Below are 16,540 nucleotides of genomic sequence, written 5' to 3' on the forward strand. Positions count from 1 at the left end.
GCACAACCCCGATGACAAGCCAAGCAATTGTTTCATATTTTAGTAATCTCAAACTTTTTTCAACTTTCACGCAATACATGAGCGTGAGCCATGGACAAAGCACTATGGGTGGAATAGAATATAATGATGGGGGTTGTGTGGAGAAGACAAAAAAAGGAGAAAGTCTCATATTGACTCGACTAATCAATGGGCTATGGAGATGCCCATCAATTGATGTCAATGCGAGGAGTAGGGATTGCCATGCAACAGATGCACTAGAGCTATAAATGTATGAAAGCTCAACAAAATAAACTAAGTGGGCGTGCATCCAACTTGCTTGCTCACGAAGACCTAGGGCACTTGAGGAGGGCCATTGTTGGAATATACAAGTCAAGTTCTATAATGAAAAATTCCCACTAGTATATGAAAATGACAAAACAAGAGACTCTCTATCATAAAGATCATGGTGCTACTTTAAAGCACAAGTGCGGAAAAAGGATAGTAGCATTGCCCCTTTTTTGTTTTTCTTTTCCTTGTTCTTTTTTTTCTTTTTTCCTTTTTTTGGGTCTTTCTCTTTTTTTGGGGACAATGCTCTATTAATGATGATCATCACACTTCTATTTATTTACAACTCAATGATTACAACTCGATACTAGAACAAAATATGACTCTATATGAATGCCTCCGGCGATGTACCGGGATGGGCAATGAATCAAGAGTGACATGTATGAAATTATGCATGGTGGATTTGCCACAGATACGATGTCAACTACATGATCATGCAAGGCAATATGACAATGATGAGGTGTGTCATGATGAACGGAACGGTGGAAAGTTGCATGGCAATATATCTCCGAATGGCTATGGAAATGCCATAATAGGTAGGTATGGTGGCTGTTTTGAGGAAGATATAAGGAGGTTTATGTGTGATAGAGTGTATCATATCACAGGGTTTGGATGCACCAGAAAAGTTTGCACCAACTCTCAAGGTGAGAAAGGGCAATGCACAGTACCAAAGAGGCTAGCAATGATGGAAGGGTAAGAATGCGTATCATCCATGGAATCAACATTATTTATAAAGAACTCACATACTTATTGCAAAAATCTACAAGTCATCAAAAACCAAGCACTAAGCGCATGCTCCTAGGGGTATAGATTGGTAGGAAAAGACCATCACTCGTCCCCGACCGTCACTCATAAGGAAGACAATCAAAGAAACACCTCATGCTTCAAATTTGTCACACAACGGTTACCATACGTGCATGCTACGAGACTTTCAAACTTCAACACAAGTATTTCTCAAATTCACAACTACTCAACTAGCATGACTCTAATATTACCATCTTCATATCTCAAAACAATCATCAAGTATCAAACCTCTCATAGTATTCAATGCACTCTATATGAAAGTTTTTATTATATCCCTCTTGGATGCCCATCATATTAAGACTAAATTCATAACCAAAGCAAACTACCATGCTGTTTAGAGACTCTCAAAATAATATAAGTGAAGCATGAGAGTTCATCTATTTCTTCAAAATAGAACCACCGTCGTGCTCTAAAAAGATATAAGTGAAGCACTAGAGCAAACGACAAACTACTCCGAAAGATATAAGTGAAGATCAATGAGTAGTCGAATAATTATGCAACCATGTGAAGACACTCTAACATTTAAGAATTTCAGATCTTGGTATTTTATTCAAACAGCAAGCAAAACAAAAGAAAATAAAATGACGCTCCAAGCAAAACACATATCATGTGGTGAATAAAAATATAGCTCCAAGTAAAGTTACCGATAAACGAAGACGAAAGAGGGGATGCCATCCGGGGCATCCCCAAGCTTAGGCTCTTGGTTGTCCTTGAATATTACCTTGGGGTGCCTTGGGAATCCACAATATTAGGCTCTTGACACTCCTTATTCCATAGTCCGTCGAATCTTTACCCAAAACTTGAAAACTTCACAACACAAAACTTAAACAGAAAATCTTATGAGCTCCGTTAGTATAAGAAAGCAAAGCACCACTTCAAGGTACTGTAATGAACTCATTATTTATTTATATTGGTTTAATATCTACTTTATTCCAACTTCTCTATGGTTCATACCCTCCGATACTACTCACAGATTCATCAAAATAAGCAAACAACACAATGAAAACAGAATCTGTCAAAAACAGAACAGTCTGTAGTAATCTGTATCAAATGTATACTTCTGGTATCCCAAAAATTCCAAAATAAATTTATGGACGTGAGGAATTTATCTATTGATCATCTTCAAAAAGAATCAACTAAATATCACTATTAAGTAAAAATGGCAGCTAATCTCGTGAGCACTAAAGTTTCTGTTTTTTACAGCAAGATCGCAAAGACTTTCCCCAAGTCTTCCCAAAGGTTCTACTTGGCACAAACACTAATTAAACAAGAAAAACACAACCATAACAGAGGCTAGATAAATTATTTAATACTAAACAGAACCAAAAAAATCAAGAAACAAAAATAAAATTGGATTGCCTCCCAACAAGCGCTATCGTTTAACGCCCCTAGCTAGGTATGATGATTTCAATGATGCTCATATAAAAGATAAGAATTGAAACATAACGGGAGCATCATGAAGCATATGACAAGCACATTTAAGTCTAACCCACTTCCTATGCATAGGGATTTTGTGAGCAAACAACTTATGGGAACAATAATCAACTTGCATAGGAAGGTAAAACAAGCAAAACTTTAAGATTTTAAGCACACAGAGAGGAAACTTGATATTATTGCAATTCCTACAAGAATATATTCCTCCCTCATAATAATTTTCAGTAGCATCATGAATGAATTCAATAATATATCCGTCACATAGAGCATTCTTTTCATGATCTACAAGCATAGAAAATTTATTACTCTCCACATAAGCAAATATATTCTCGTCAATAGTAGTGGGAGCAAACTCAACGAAATAACTATCATGTGAGGCATAATTCAATTGAAAGTTAAAATCATGATGACAAGTTTCATGGTTATCATTATTATTAATAGCATACAAGTAATCACAATAATCATCATAGATGGCAACTTTGTTCTTATAATCAATTGGAACCTCTTCCGAAATAGTGGAATCATTACTAAATAAAGTCATGACCTCTCCAAATCCACTTTTATAATTATCACAATAAGATTCAACATCCTCCAAAATAGTGAGATCATCACTTCCTAAAGTTGACACTCTTCCAAACCCACTTTCATCAATACAATCATCATAAATAGGAGGCATGCTATCATCATAATAAATTTTCTCATAAAAACTTGGGGGACAAAAAATATCATCTTCATCAAACATAGCATCCCCAAGCTTCTGCTTTGCATATCATTAGCATCATGGATATTCAAAGAATTCATACTAACAACATTGCAATCATGCTCATCATCCTAAGATTTAGTGCCAAACATTCTAATGCATTCTGTCGGATGACGGGTTCTGGCAAAACCCTCGAGGTTCGAACACTGGGGTGGGCGCGAAGGTTTTCTCCCTATCAATCCATGCCCTAGCTCGCTAAGATCTCGCGGATGAACTCCACGAACTTGCAACACAAAGACACAAGATTTATACTGGTTCGGGCCACCGTTGTGGTGTAATACCCTACTCCAGTGTGGTGGTGGTGGATTGCCTCTTGGGATGATGATGAAGAGTACAAGCGGAAGAACAGCCTCCTGAGGTTGAGGTGTTCTTGTGCTTGGCGAACTTGTGTGGGTGAGATGCCTCTGAATGAGTTCTCCTTCTCTTTCTCTCGTTTTCTATCCCCCCTACTGTGTGGCTAGTTCTACTTATATAGGCCCTGGTCCTCTCCCCAAATATTGAGCGGGAAGGCAGCCAAAAACGGCCAATTTGAAAGGGGACAGCTAGTACAGCTTATCCTGACAAAAGTAGTCTTCACCTGCAAAAGGCTCTGGTGGTGACACCGTCTGGGGCTCCATGGTGACCTCCATCTTGCCGTCCTGCTGGTCTTGGTCTCGTTGCACCCATATGGAAACCTTTGCTTGATGCCTCGGTACTCCGCGCCTGCGCTTGGCCCCTTGGCACCAAAGAGGAAGCAGGGACACTGCGCGCGCTGGCGCCCGCCTTGTCTCGATCATCATGGCTCACATCACGAGGACCTCGCGAGGTTTGCCTTGCCTTGATCTCTCCGCCCCTCGTGAGCCTGCCTGGCGAGGCCGCTCCTGAGGAGGTCTTGTGTCGCCCGCCTCGCGAGGCTTGGCGCCTTGCGAGGGTCTTGAATACCTTGCCGATGAAGATGGGCCGTACAGACCTGCTAGCTCAGCCACGTCGTGGGCTGCAGGCAGGCAATTCAGGGGACCCCCGTTCCCAGAATGCCGACAGTAGCCCCGGGCCCAAGGCGTGGTTGGGCTTGGCTTAGAGGCGAAGCCAAAGGTCAAGCACGGAGCACCGCGGGCCCCAAAAGCCTACGGCCTCGGTTGAGGCATGGCGGTTGATTGGACGTGGGCGTCTCCGCTTCCCCATGCTGCCTCGGCAACTGCCCGAATTTACAAGTCCCTGCGACATACAAGGAAAACCATCATTACCTGTGATCATGGGGGGCGCTGGTTGACCTTCTCCTGCTATAAATGAGGAAGGGGGCCGAAGCCCCCGTCCCCCGCCCGCCTGCTTCTTCCTCCTCTGCTCCACCACCGACGCCAATGGTGTCGTTGAAGAGGTTCTCTGCCGCGGAGAAAGGAAAGGCCCCTCGCGAGGGGCCCGGCTCCCCAGCGCCCAAGCGGGGACGCGGTCGTCCCGCAAGCACACCACAACTCCCGGGGTGGCGTCGCTGCGCGTGGTGGGGGTCGCTCCGATCGAGGTAGCCCCGTCGATGAGGTGAGACGTGCCGTGGTTGCGCGGCCTCCCCGGCCATGCTTCCACTCGGCAGAGGTGCTGCCGGAGTTCGTTGTCTGGTCGGAGGATCTGACCGGCAACTGGCTTCAGCTTCCGCGCTTCTTCATCGACGAGTTGTCGGCCTCTGGTCCAGGCGGGCTCTGGCTGCAGGCGGTCGGCTACTGCAGCAGGGCCTCCTGGGTCGCGGTTGAAGTCTCCATAGCAGGCAACATAGCTCTGGCCCGCGGTTGGCAGAAGTTCGCCCGTGCGCGCGGCCTAGGCAGGCGGTGCACCCTCCATTTCAAGTATGACGGTGATGCGACCCTCTACGTGAGGGTGTTTGGGGAAGATGGTCACCTCGTCAGGTGCTGCCCCGAGACGAACAACGGCGAGGAGGTGCTCAGTCTCGGCGATGCCCGCGACAAGGGCGAGCCCGCCGGCCGCGCCTCGTCCAGCTATGGTGGCTCTTCTCTTGGGGAAAGCTCCAACAGCTGTGGCTAAGACCAGCCGTCACGCTCGCTTCGAAGGTGGTAGCGGGTCGTCTCGTCGCCGCACCTCCATGAAGCGCGATGAGGGATCCGGCTAAGCTCGGGACGTCGCTGGAGGCCTGCCCCCGTGGTTCGCTGCAACGCTGCTTTTGTTTTGTTCCTCTTTTCTTTCCTGCATCAAAACGAAACCAGTATGGGCCTGGAGGGGCGTGTATCAAACTGTGATTCCTTAGTCATTACGCTATGCTTGTTATTTCCGTGTTGTGTCGTTATTTTGTGTGGAGATAACTTAGCCTGGAGCGTTCGGGGCAGCCTCTTCTTCACGAGGCACTTGTTTCCTCGTGCTCGTCTTGGCTTAGTGGTTGCTCAGAACTGCAAAAAAATCGTTAGGAAGCTCGCTAGGAGAATTATCGTTCACCCTAGCCTTGACTCAGCGCTTCATATTGCGGTACCCGAGGGGCACGGATTAGGAGAGATGTGCCGGCTTGTGGGCTCGAACGAGGGTGCCTCGCGAGAAAGCAGACCGAAGGCAGAGAGAAGGACCAACAGAGGAGTAAGAAACCCTCGCGAAGGTGCCTGCCTAGCCCTCTCACGAGGTATGCGAGAGAGAGAGAACATAAGCGAACTAGATTCGGAAAAGGCGGTAAAAGGTGACGGAACCAAATCAGCAAGGAACATCAGAAGCAAACTTCAATTAAGAGAAGGCGAGCCAACTACGGAAAGCAAGTGAAAAGCCGCGCCCGACACCTAGTCTAGTCTTCAAGTCTTCTCACCAGCGCGGAGCTAAGTGCTGCCACTAGGCGTGGGAGGGAGCCCCCGAGGCCCGAGGGCGGCACTCCTGAGACTCCGGGGCGTGTACAACCCCACTCATTATTACGTGAGAGTGTCACGGGCGGCGAGTCTTCATAGGCACCGGGCCTTCTTCACATGCACTGGGCCTTTCTTCACAAGCACTAGGCCTTACTTCACAGGCACTGGGCCTTGCTTCATGGGTAGAACTTCCTAAGGTGATGTATGTTCCAGGCGTTCTGGATGGGCACCCCGTCCTGTGTCTCCAGGCGCACGGCGCCAGGCCTGGAGATATGGATGACCCTGAACGGGCCCTCCCACATGGGTGAGAGCTTGTGCAACCCTTCCCTAGAGAGGACCCACCTTAGGACGAGGTCGCCTGCCGCGAGCATCCTGGAGCGGATATTGCGACAGTGGTATCGCCGTAGTGCCTGCTGGTACCTTGCCACCCTTAGTGCAGCTTTGCAGCGACGTTCCTCCCCCAGTACGAGGTCCATCCCCCGTGTGGCGTCCTGTCGCGTTTCATCAAACGGTAGGACCCGTGCGGAGCGATGCTTTACCTCATGAGGGAGGACCGCTTCGGCTCCGTAGACAAGGAAGAACGGGGTCTCGCCCGTCGGCTTAGTGGCGGTGGTGCGGATGGACCACAACACGGACCGGAGACCATCGTGCCAGCTCCTGCCGCAGGCCTCGAGCTTCTTCTTGAAGGTCCTGGTCTTGAGGCCTCTCAGGACCTCCGCGTTGGCGCGTTCAGCCTGGCCATTGCTCCTGGGGTGCGCCACCGAAGCGTAGCAGATCTGCGTTCCAAGGTTAGCACAGTATGTTTTGAAGAGGTAACTGGTGAACTGTGAGCCATTGTCGATGATGATGCGGTTGGGTCCCCGAAACGGCTCACGAGGCCCTTGATGAACTTAACTGCGGAACTAGCTGGGATGGTGCGGACGGCTTCCACTTCCGCCCACTTGGTGAACTTGTCGATGGTGACGTAGAGGTAGCGGTAGCCCCCTGGAGCTCGAGGGAATGGGCCCAAGATATCCAGCCCCCAGACCGTGAATGGCCATGTGAGTGGTACAGTCTGGAGGCCCTGAGGTGGCTAATGGATCTGCTTGATGTGGAACTGACAAGCTTCGCATGACTTCACCAGCTCAGCTGCGTTGTTGAGCACCGTGGGCCAGTAGAATCCACTGCGGAACACCTTGCTGACAAGAGTCCATGACGACGAGTGGTGTCTGCATTCCCTGCCGTGTATGTCAATCAGCAACTCCTTCCCTTGGTCCCTGGAAATGCAACGCAACAAAACATCATTTGGTCGCTTCTTGTACAACTCACCGTCCTGGATGCAGTATGCCGTGGCTTGCTGGGCCACGCGCTCTGCGTCCTCTTCCTTCTCCGGTAGTGCCCCTTGCCTCAGATATTCCTTGAATTCCTTGGTCCAACATCCCTATGGGGCTCGAGCGCCAAGAGCAAGCGAGCTCCTGAGGTTGGGCCACAAGCTGGGGCTCCCGTGGTAGACGGTTGTGGGAGCTCCTCCCGAGGCCGTGCCGTGCTTGAAAGTGGTGGCGTCGCTGACGGCTTGAAGAGCCGCTCCTCGAAGACGCCAGGCTCTTGGGGCTACCGCTTGGATGTCCTCCTGGCGATGTTGTCGGCTTCCTTGTTGGTGCCACGGGGCACATGCTGCACCTCCAGGCCTAGGAACTGCTTTTTCATCTTACGTACCTCTGCGAGATACGCCTCCATGTGCTCGTTGACAGTGTCCTGGACTAGGGGGTACTCACCACGTCATCTCCCGATCTGTTAGATTGGGCCGAGGACCCCCATGGCTGTATACTCATGGCCAATTCGGACAACTGCCACACACAAGGAAGATTCCACAAGACTTCGCGATCAAGACAAGGATTCCTCCCCACCGGCGTATTCGGCTAGGACTCTTGTTATCCTAGGCCTCTGGTGCATTATATAAACCGAGGCCAGGCTAGTCGATAGAGGATATACAACAAAAATCATACCATAGGCTAGCTTCTAGGGTTTAGCCTCTACGATCTCGTAGTAGATCAACTCTTGTAATACTCATATCATCAATATCAATCAAGCAGGACGTAGGGTTTTACCTCCATCAAGAGGGCCCGAACCTGGGTAAAACATCGTGTCCCTTGCCTCCTATTACCATCCGCCTTAGACGCACAGTTCGGGACCCCCTACCCGAGATCCGCCGGTTTTGACACCGACATTGGTGCTTTCATTGAGAGTTTCACTGTGTGATCGGCAAAAGGATCGATGGCTTGTCTGCGGATTAACTGCGACATCGACATCTTCGTCACCGGCTCGACTGGTCACCTTGGCTCGACCAAGGACCGCGCTCCATCTCCGATCATCATGATTCGGACGGGGGCCTTCATAAACATCAACTCCGATCTCTATCATGATCATAGAGGAGTCATCCATGGAGCTCGAGGGCTCAACGTCACCATTGCCCTCGGGCAGTCGTGCAGTTTTTATGGAAAGCGAACTTGTATTCACCGTCACCACCTCCTTGAGCGTCGGTTTGACGATTGCTTCAGTGCAATAGTGCGGAATTACGTCTACAACAGCCATGCAAAATTTCATCGAGTTCCGATGGAGGAATCTCCGACAATCTACGATATACCAGAGCCCTGTCAAATCTGGACGGGAATCTGGATGAGTTTAGGGCATGGTCTCCATATCCCAGCTCGGAGGTCCTTTGGAAGATCCAACCGTTCATCTACTGCAGAATTCCTATATCTACCACCCCTCCAAATTTCAGCTCGATCCGAAGGTTCAAACTCCGGGAACCCTCCGATGAGTGGAGCAATTTTCGGATCTGTTTTCTGCGTGAATACGGATTCGACCTGAATTCATGTTTCTTTATGAACGTGATATTGGACAACCTTTTTAGAGGAATTATCTTCTAGGGTATTGTGCGTTATTTTTAAACACGTGCCCGTAAATTTTTAAGCCTCCCATGAGGTCATCTTCATCATCATGCTGGTGTCAAACCAGTCCGGTAATATTGCTCCAAGGCTACCGACATGCGCTAGACACGTCGTCACTTTGTTGAGCCGAGCTCAATTTCTTCAGATCATCATCTCGGCAAGCCGAACAAGAGTCCGGCATCGCGAAGGACAATTCATCACCAACATCACCACCCCACGGATTACACAGAGCGGGCATACCGACATCGCCGCACGGTCACTTCATCAAGCTGGCATCGACCATGTCACGACCTGCATCGGCAGGGCCGCACTATTGCTTCTTCAAGCTGGTGTCCATCATGCCGACCTACTTTGACTCATCGGCTGACATCGAGGCTTCGACATCTTGGCTGGACTGGGGGCTTCACCATCTCTTCATCAACCTACTCCCGAGACTTCGGCGTCAGTAGCCGACCAGCTCCGTCACGTTAGATGGATAGAGGGTTTTGCCTCGGCGAGCCAACCTTTGCCAGCATCGTCATGTCGTCACTTTATCGCCCATCAGGCAATGGGTGTGCGGATCAAGTCCCAATTTTGGAAATCACCTTCCTTCAGATTGCTACAACAAATAAACCAGGTGCTATTAATCCCTGTATTTTTTGCTTGTATGGGTTCACTTTTCCCAAGGAATTATTACTCTGGTTTGTCCATCATATGTACACAGGTCTATCAAATGGTGGCTGCATTAACGACAGTCGCATGGTGGTTCGGTCAGTTTCCGTACATAGTTCGGCGAACGCCGCATCCAGAGCTCGGACCGACCTGTGAATTCAGGCTTTGCCACGCCTTTACCGCATCACGCCGACGCCCTGCATCGACATTGACTTCGGCACTAGGCCATATTTCTTTTATTACTCACTTTGCATAAATTATTTATTATGCAACAATTTTTTTAATTATCATTATTACTATTATCTCTGGTTTGCACTATTTTTTGTGCACAGGAAAATGATCCGGGGACTTCGACGTCACTCTGCGGGTCTGCATTGACCGTGCTATGTCACCACTTCGGCGTCTCGAGCTCTCCGCTCCGCCACCTCGGGACCGGCTTGGGGGATGGAACCTTGTCCCGCATCAAGCTCGGACCGCATCATCAATACCGAACACATTAACCAGCTAAGTCGCTTTCATGCTCAAAGCTTTAATTTCTAACTTGTGTTCGGTTCGACCAAGCATTATACTTTTTTGGAAAAAAGTTGCTTGTAAAAAATTTCCTTGTCCAAACTTTGTTTGTGACGCATAAATTCAAATACCCAATTCATTTGGGGGCTTCCTTCATGAAGCTTTTCCTCTTGCATATGATTATACTTGTACGGCTTCGTTCCTTGTTCGTGTATTACGCCACAATATGCACCATATTGACTTAAGCGATTTGCAAGCTGGGTTGCCTCGCTCCTGTGTTTACCCCTACGTTCCCGATTTTTTGGCTAGGGAGTAAAGGAGCACCTCTGCGATTGTCACGATCGGGTCCCCCGAGCCGGACCTCAGACTGGGTGAAGCCGAAAGCTAGCGCTCTTATAGTTTTCAATGATGGTCGGCACACGACGGAACTCATGAGTACAAAAAATCTATTGCACAAGTGTCATAATAACAATGAGCATCGAAGAAAGGTATCGGTGGGGGTACTATTTTCTTCGAAGATGCTTCTTACACTTTGCAGTAATATAGCATAAGTTCCCTGAGCGCGCTTTGTCTGTTACAGCCTTATGGCCTGATTGCCTGGTTATTGGAAACACCTTCGATATTCTCGACAAATGGAGTACATAACACTTTTTGGTCCTTGACCAAAGAGGGAGAAGCCGACGGTCGGTTAAGACGCGTTTAAAGTTCGGTTGAACATAGATATGATATAAGTACTTCGGTACATGCAATCATTCTTTTACCCAAGTCACTTGGGGGCTCTTAAATTTATATGAGCCGTTTTATGATAAGTGTTCTTCTTCTTAGTCGTTGAAAGTTTTATTATTATTATTATTATTATTATTATTATTATTATTATTATTATTATCTATCACTCCTTTTTTCGACACGAGCGTGTGGTCACTAGCCGGGGAGCCTAATTTCTCTCTCAAAGCCGCTAGAGTTTAGTTTGCTAAACTGGCCTAATGAGAAGTACTCCGCCCTCGGGATAGGAGGTTGAAGCTGTAGGCTGACCCGCTTGAAGTCTTGAGATAGGATGTATCATGTTAAAGCACGATAGAAGCACTTCTTTTGCTAAGGCCAATTTTCGGATTGGCACCGAACACTTGATCTTGTTCGGACGTCAAGTTTTTACTGACGGTTTTTTGGTTTTCCAAGCTTATGGCACTTTTAAACTATTTGTGTGTTTTCAGCACAAGTCTCGCAGTGCAACGCCGGACACCTTTAGAGATTCGGCAAAAACATTCTCGGATATTGCTATATATACATCGGTTTCGAATTGTGTCTTCGATCAATAGTTGGGTTGCCCGGCTCCAGCGCTTGCCTCCTATGTTTCACTTTCTTCAGCTAGGTGTGCAAAGGGAGAACCACTGCGATTGTGCTTCCAGCTCACATGGTTAAGCACCTCAGTGGAGAAAGCCGAAAACTGACTGTCACAATAAGCGTAAACTGGTCAGCGATCCGATGATGGTGTTAAATGACGGGCCATTCATAACAATGGCCGAAGTGTTTACGGCTTGACCTCGACTGCCGCCGAACACTACCGGGGGCTATTAACTGGCCTCCCAAACTAAATCCTCGATATTTTGCTCTTACATTGGAGCTGAGGTTTCATGATCATGCTTAGCATGACAACCCAAAGAAAGGAACCGATAGCGGGACTATTTTCTTTGGAAGACATTTCTTCTGTTAAACAGTAATATAACATATCTCTCTGCGTACCTTTGTTTATAAAACTGTATGGCCAGATTGCCTTGTTTGTTGTAAATCTTTGCCCTCATAAAGGCTTTATAAATTAGGACAAACACTCCTCGGCTATTGGCCGAGGAGGTGGAAGCCGATGGTCGGTCAACAAAGTTTTGTACAATGTGGATCCGAGCATTAATAACATAAAGTACTTGGATACATAGAGTCATTACACATAATTTATGATTTTACTATGGATATCAATCCTTAATTCGGCCACCCGTGCCCGCATTAAGGCTCGGGGGCTACTGGGCTTCGGGCTTATTATTTACAAATATTAAAGGGGCACATCGATCCCCTGATCTGGTGTTGCCACCCGACCAGTGTCTCGGGGGCTACTGCATTGCCTGTCCAATGCAGAAAATTTTAAGTGTAATATAGTTTCCGAGGAGATTTTGATTCTCAGGTTGGTCGGCTGCACCCAACCTGAGTCTTGAGGACTGAGCACACCGCTTTTTGTGTCCCGAAGTATTCTGCCGAGCTAGGACTTGATCCTCAGACCGATTTTGCAAATCAACCTTAGTCTCAGCGGCTACTGGGATCAGCGGTCTTATGTCATCCTTCATGTGCATCTCGGGTTTTAGACCGATACCCACCTTGAGGGCTACTGGCTATATATCTCGGCAGAGAATAAATTGCACTAATCAAAAATATCGACAAAAATCGGCCCACATTCGGGGTGGTGCACCACCTCGGAAGCAGTCTAGCATAAAGCTCGGGCGCTAGTGGCTGGCTCCATAGAGGGCATTTCCGGCATTAAGCTCGGCTAAACTCCTTCAAACTTCTTTGAACCAAGGTGATTTACGACACCTTGGATACAGTCCAGCGTTGGAGCTCGGATACATAGTCCGGCATTGGAGCTCGGATACAGTCCGGCGTTGGAGCTCGGATACATAGTCCGCCATTGGAGCTCGGATACATTCCGGAGTTAGAGATAGGAAGCGGTCCGACGTTGGTGCTCGGCTGTAAAAGATACCTCGAATGCAGTCCGGCGTTGGAGCTTGGACGCAAGAGGACGCTGCCGCCCGGGAACAACTACAAACCCGAGGTGTGGCATAAAAATAACAAGACATTGATAAAGGCCAGAAACTTAAAGGGGCTCCTCGGATACCCGACGTGTAAACTCGTCGAATGCATTTCGGCGATCCTCAAGATCGAAGATGAGAAGATTTGTTGAACCAGTTTTCAAGACCGACGATCTAAGATGAAGAACGGTTCGGAAGAATCGTGGAGCGTCCCTAACTTGAAGACCGGTTCAGGGGGCTACTGACGGTGTCCTGGAGTAGGGAGTACTCACCACGTCATCTCCCGATCTGTTAGATTGGGCCGAGGACCCCCATGGCCGTATACTCATGGGCCAGTTCGGACAGCTGCTGCATACAACGAAGATTCCACAAGACTTGGTGATCAAGACAAGGACTCCTCCCCACCGGCGTATTCGGCTAGGACTCTTGTTATCCTAGGCCTCTGGTGCATTATATAAACTAAGGCCAGGCTAGTCGATAGAGGATATACAACAACAATCATGCCATAGGCTAGCTTCTAGGGTTTAGCCTCTATGATCTCGTGGTAGATCAACTCTTGTAATACTCATATCATCAATATCAATCAAGCAGGACATACGGTTTTACCTCCATCAAGAGGGCCCGAACCTGGGTAAAACATCGTGTCCCCTGCCTCCTGTTACCATCCACCTTAGACGCACAGTTCGGGACCCCCTACCCGAGATCCGCCGGTTTTGACACCGACACTCGTCCTTTGGCTCATATACTTTGTTGGAGAAGTTGACTAGGAGCTGTGAGTCGCCCCTAACGGTGAGGCGCTTTACCCCTAGAGCTACCGCGGCCTTCAAGCCAGCTATGAGGCCTTCATATTCTGCGATGTTGTTGGAGACCTTCTCGCCCTGCTGAAAACAGAGCTGCACATCATAGTAGAGCTTGTCCTGCATGGGCGAGATGAGTACTGCTCCAGCCCCCGCGCCCTGATGCGCGAAGGCACCATCAAAATACATGACCCATCCGTTGGGCACCTCGCTTCCTAGCGAGGTCGACCGGTCCTCGCCCACTTCAAGTGCTGGGGCATCCGTCCATTCCGCCAAAAAATCAGCAAGTGCGTCTCCCTTGATGACCCTGGTAGTGCTGAACTCCAACTGGAATGCCTGCAGCTCAATGTTCCACTCGGCGACCCTTCTAGCGGAGTTGGGGCTCCTGAGCACCCTCTCCAATGGGTAGGCCGAGACGACCTTGATAGGGTGGCCCTGGAAGTAGTGCCGCAACTTGCGTGAGGCCACCAGGAGCGCGAGCAGGAGCTTCTGAGGCATGAGATATCGTGCCCTCGCGTCCCTCAACACCGTGCTAACAAAATACACCAGGTGCTCGAAGAGGACCGGCGTGTTGGTGAGGCCCGCGTCTTGTGAAAGCTGGGGTGCCTCCTGAGGTGGCGGGACCCCTGGCGCCTCATCGCTTGCAGGAATCTCTACGGCGTCGTCCTGTCGAACCTGGTCTTCTGTTGCTACCGCTATCACTCTTGCTGCGCCTTCTTGCGTCATATCGGCTGGCGGCGTAGCTTAGTGCGACATGCTCTTGGCCTGGTGCTCCTCCCGAACCGCCACTAGCGCAGCGCTAGCGGAGTATGGGGTGGCAGCAAGATAAAGTACTAGAGGCTCGAGAGGCCGTGGCGCCACCATCACCGGAGGGCTGGTCAGGTATCTCTTGAGGTCTTGGAAGGCTTGGTCGGCCTCCAGAGTCCATTCAAACGGGCCCTTCTTCTTCATCATCTTGAAGAAGGGTAAGGCGCGCTCTACCAGCTTGGAGATGAAGCACCCCCAACGCAGTCACCCGACCAGCCAGCTTTAGCATTTCCTTGAGGGTCTGCAGTGGGCTCAAGTCCTCAATGGCCTTGATCTTCTCCGGGTTCGCCTCAATCCCTCTGTGTGACACGAGGAATCCCAGTAGCTTGCTGGAAGGGACACCGAACACACACTTTTCCGGGTTAAGCCGCAAGTTCACCTGGCGCAGGCTTTCGAAGGTCTCCTCCAGGTCATGGATCAAGGTTCTTGCCTCCCGAGACTTCACCACAATGTCGTCGACGTAGGCCTCCATGTTCCTCCCGAGCTGCTGCCCTAAAGCGACGCGCATCAGCCGCTAAAAGGTCGCACCCGCATTGCGAGTCCAAAGGGCATACAGGTGTAGCAGTACACCCCACACGGGGTCAGGAAGGCTGTCTTCTCTACATCTTCCACCATCATCTTGATTTGGTGAACCCTGAGAACGCATCCAAGAAGCACAGTAGGTCGCACTCGGCGGTGGAGTCGATGATCTGGTCGATGCACGGGAGAGGGAACGGATCTTGAGGGTGACAACCCACAAGTATAGGGGATCGCAACAGTTTTCGATAAGTAAGAGTGTCGAACCCAACGAGGAGCTAAAGGTAGAACAAATATTCCCTCAAGTTCTATCGACCACCGATACAACCCTACGCACGCTTGATGTTCGCTTTACCTAGAACAAGTATGAAACTAGAAGTACTTTGTAGTGTTTTCGGAAAGGCTTGCGAGAAAGTAAAGAGCACGAAAATAAAACTAGGGGCTGTTAAAGTAAAGAAGCAACTAAAGTAAATATAGCGAGTGTGGAAAAGTGGTGGTAGGAGTTGCGAAATTGCCCCTAAGCAATTGACTACTTTACTAGACCGATAGCGAGTATTATGTGGGAGAGGCCACTGCTAGCATGTCATCCCTTACTTGGAATTCTATGCACTTATGATTGGAACTATTAGCAAGCATCCGCAACTACTAATGTTCATTAAGGTAAAACCCAACCATAGCATTAAGATATATTGGTCCCCCTTCAATCCCGTATGCATCAATTTCTATGCTAGATTGAAGGTTTATGTCACTCCTGCCCTCCAATACATAGTCCTATCAACATACAACTAACCCCTATGGTGTGATCCATGCGTGCGCTCATATGATGGGCACCAAAGGACAACAACATAACCACAAGCAAATTAAATCAATCATAGCAATTCATCAACCACCGATAGGACAACGAAAATCTACTTAGACATCATAGGATGGCAACACATCATTGGATAATAATATGAAGCATAAAGCACCATGTTCAAGTAGAGGGTACAGCGGGTTGCGGGAGAGTGGCCGCTGTAGATAGAGGGGGGAGGTGATGGAGGTGTTGGTGAAGATCGCGGTGATGATGATGATGGCCATGGCGGTGTTCCGGCGCCACCGGAGGAGAGGGGGAGAGGAGCCCCCTTCTTCCTCTTCTTCCTTGACCTCCTCCCTAGATGGGAGAAGGGTTTCCCCTCTGGTCCTTGGCCTCCATGGCATGGGAGGGGCAAGAGCCCCTCCGAGATTGGATCTATCTCTCTGTTTCTCTCTGGTTCTGCGCTCTCTTCTGGCTCTGTTTCACCGTTTTGTATATATATATGGAGATCCGTAACTCGGATTGGCCTGAAACCTTCGCCGTGATTTTTTTCTGAATATTAGCTTTCTTGCGGCAAAAAAAGAGCGTCAACCGCCTTACGGTGGGCTCACGAGGGTA

The sequence above is a fragment of the Triticum aestivum genome, chromosome 6A, assembly GCF_018294505.1.
Source record: "Triticum aestivum cultivar Chinese Spring chromosome 6A, IWGSC CS RefSeq v2.1, whole genome shotgun sequence".
In the NCBI taxonomy this organism is placed as follows: domain Eukaryota; kingdom Viridiplantae; phylum Streptophyta; class Magnoliopsida; order Poales; family Poaceae; genus Triticum; species Triticum aestivum.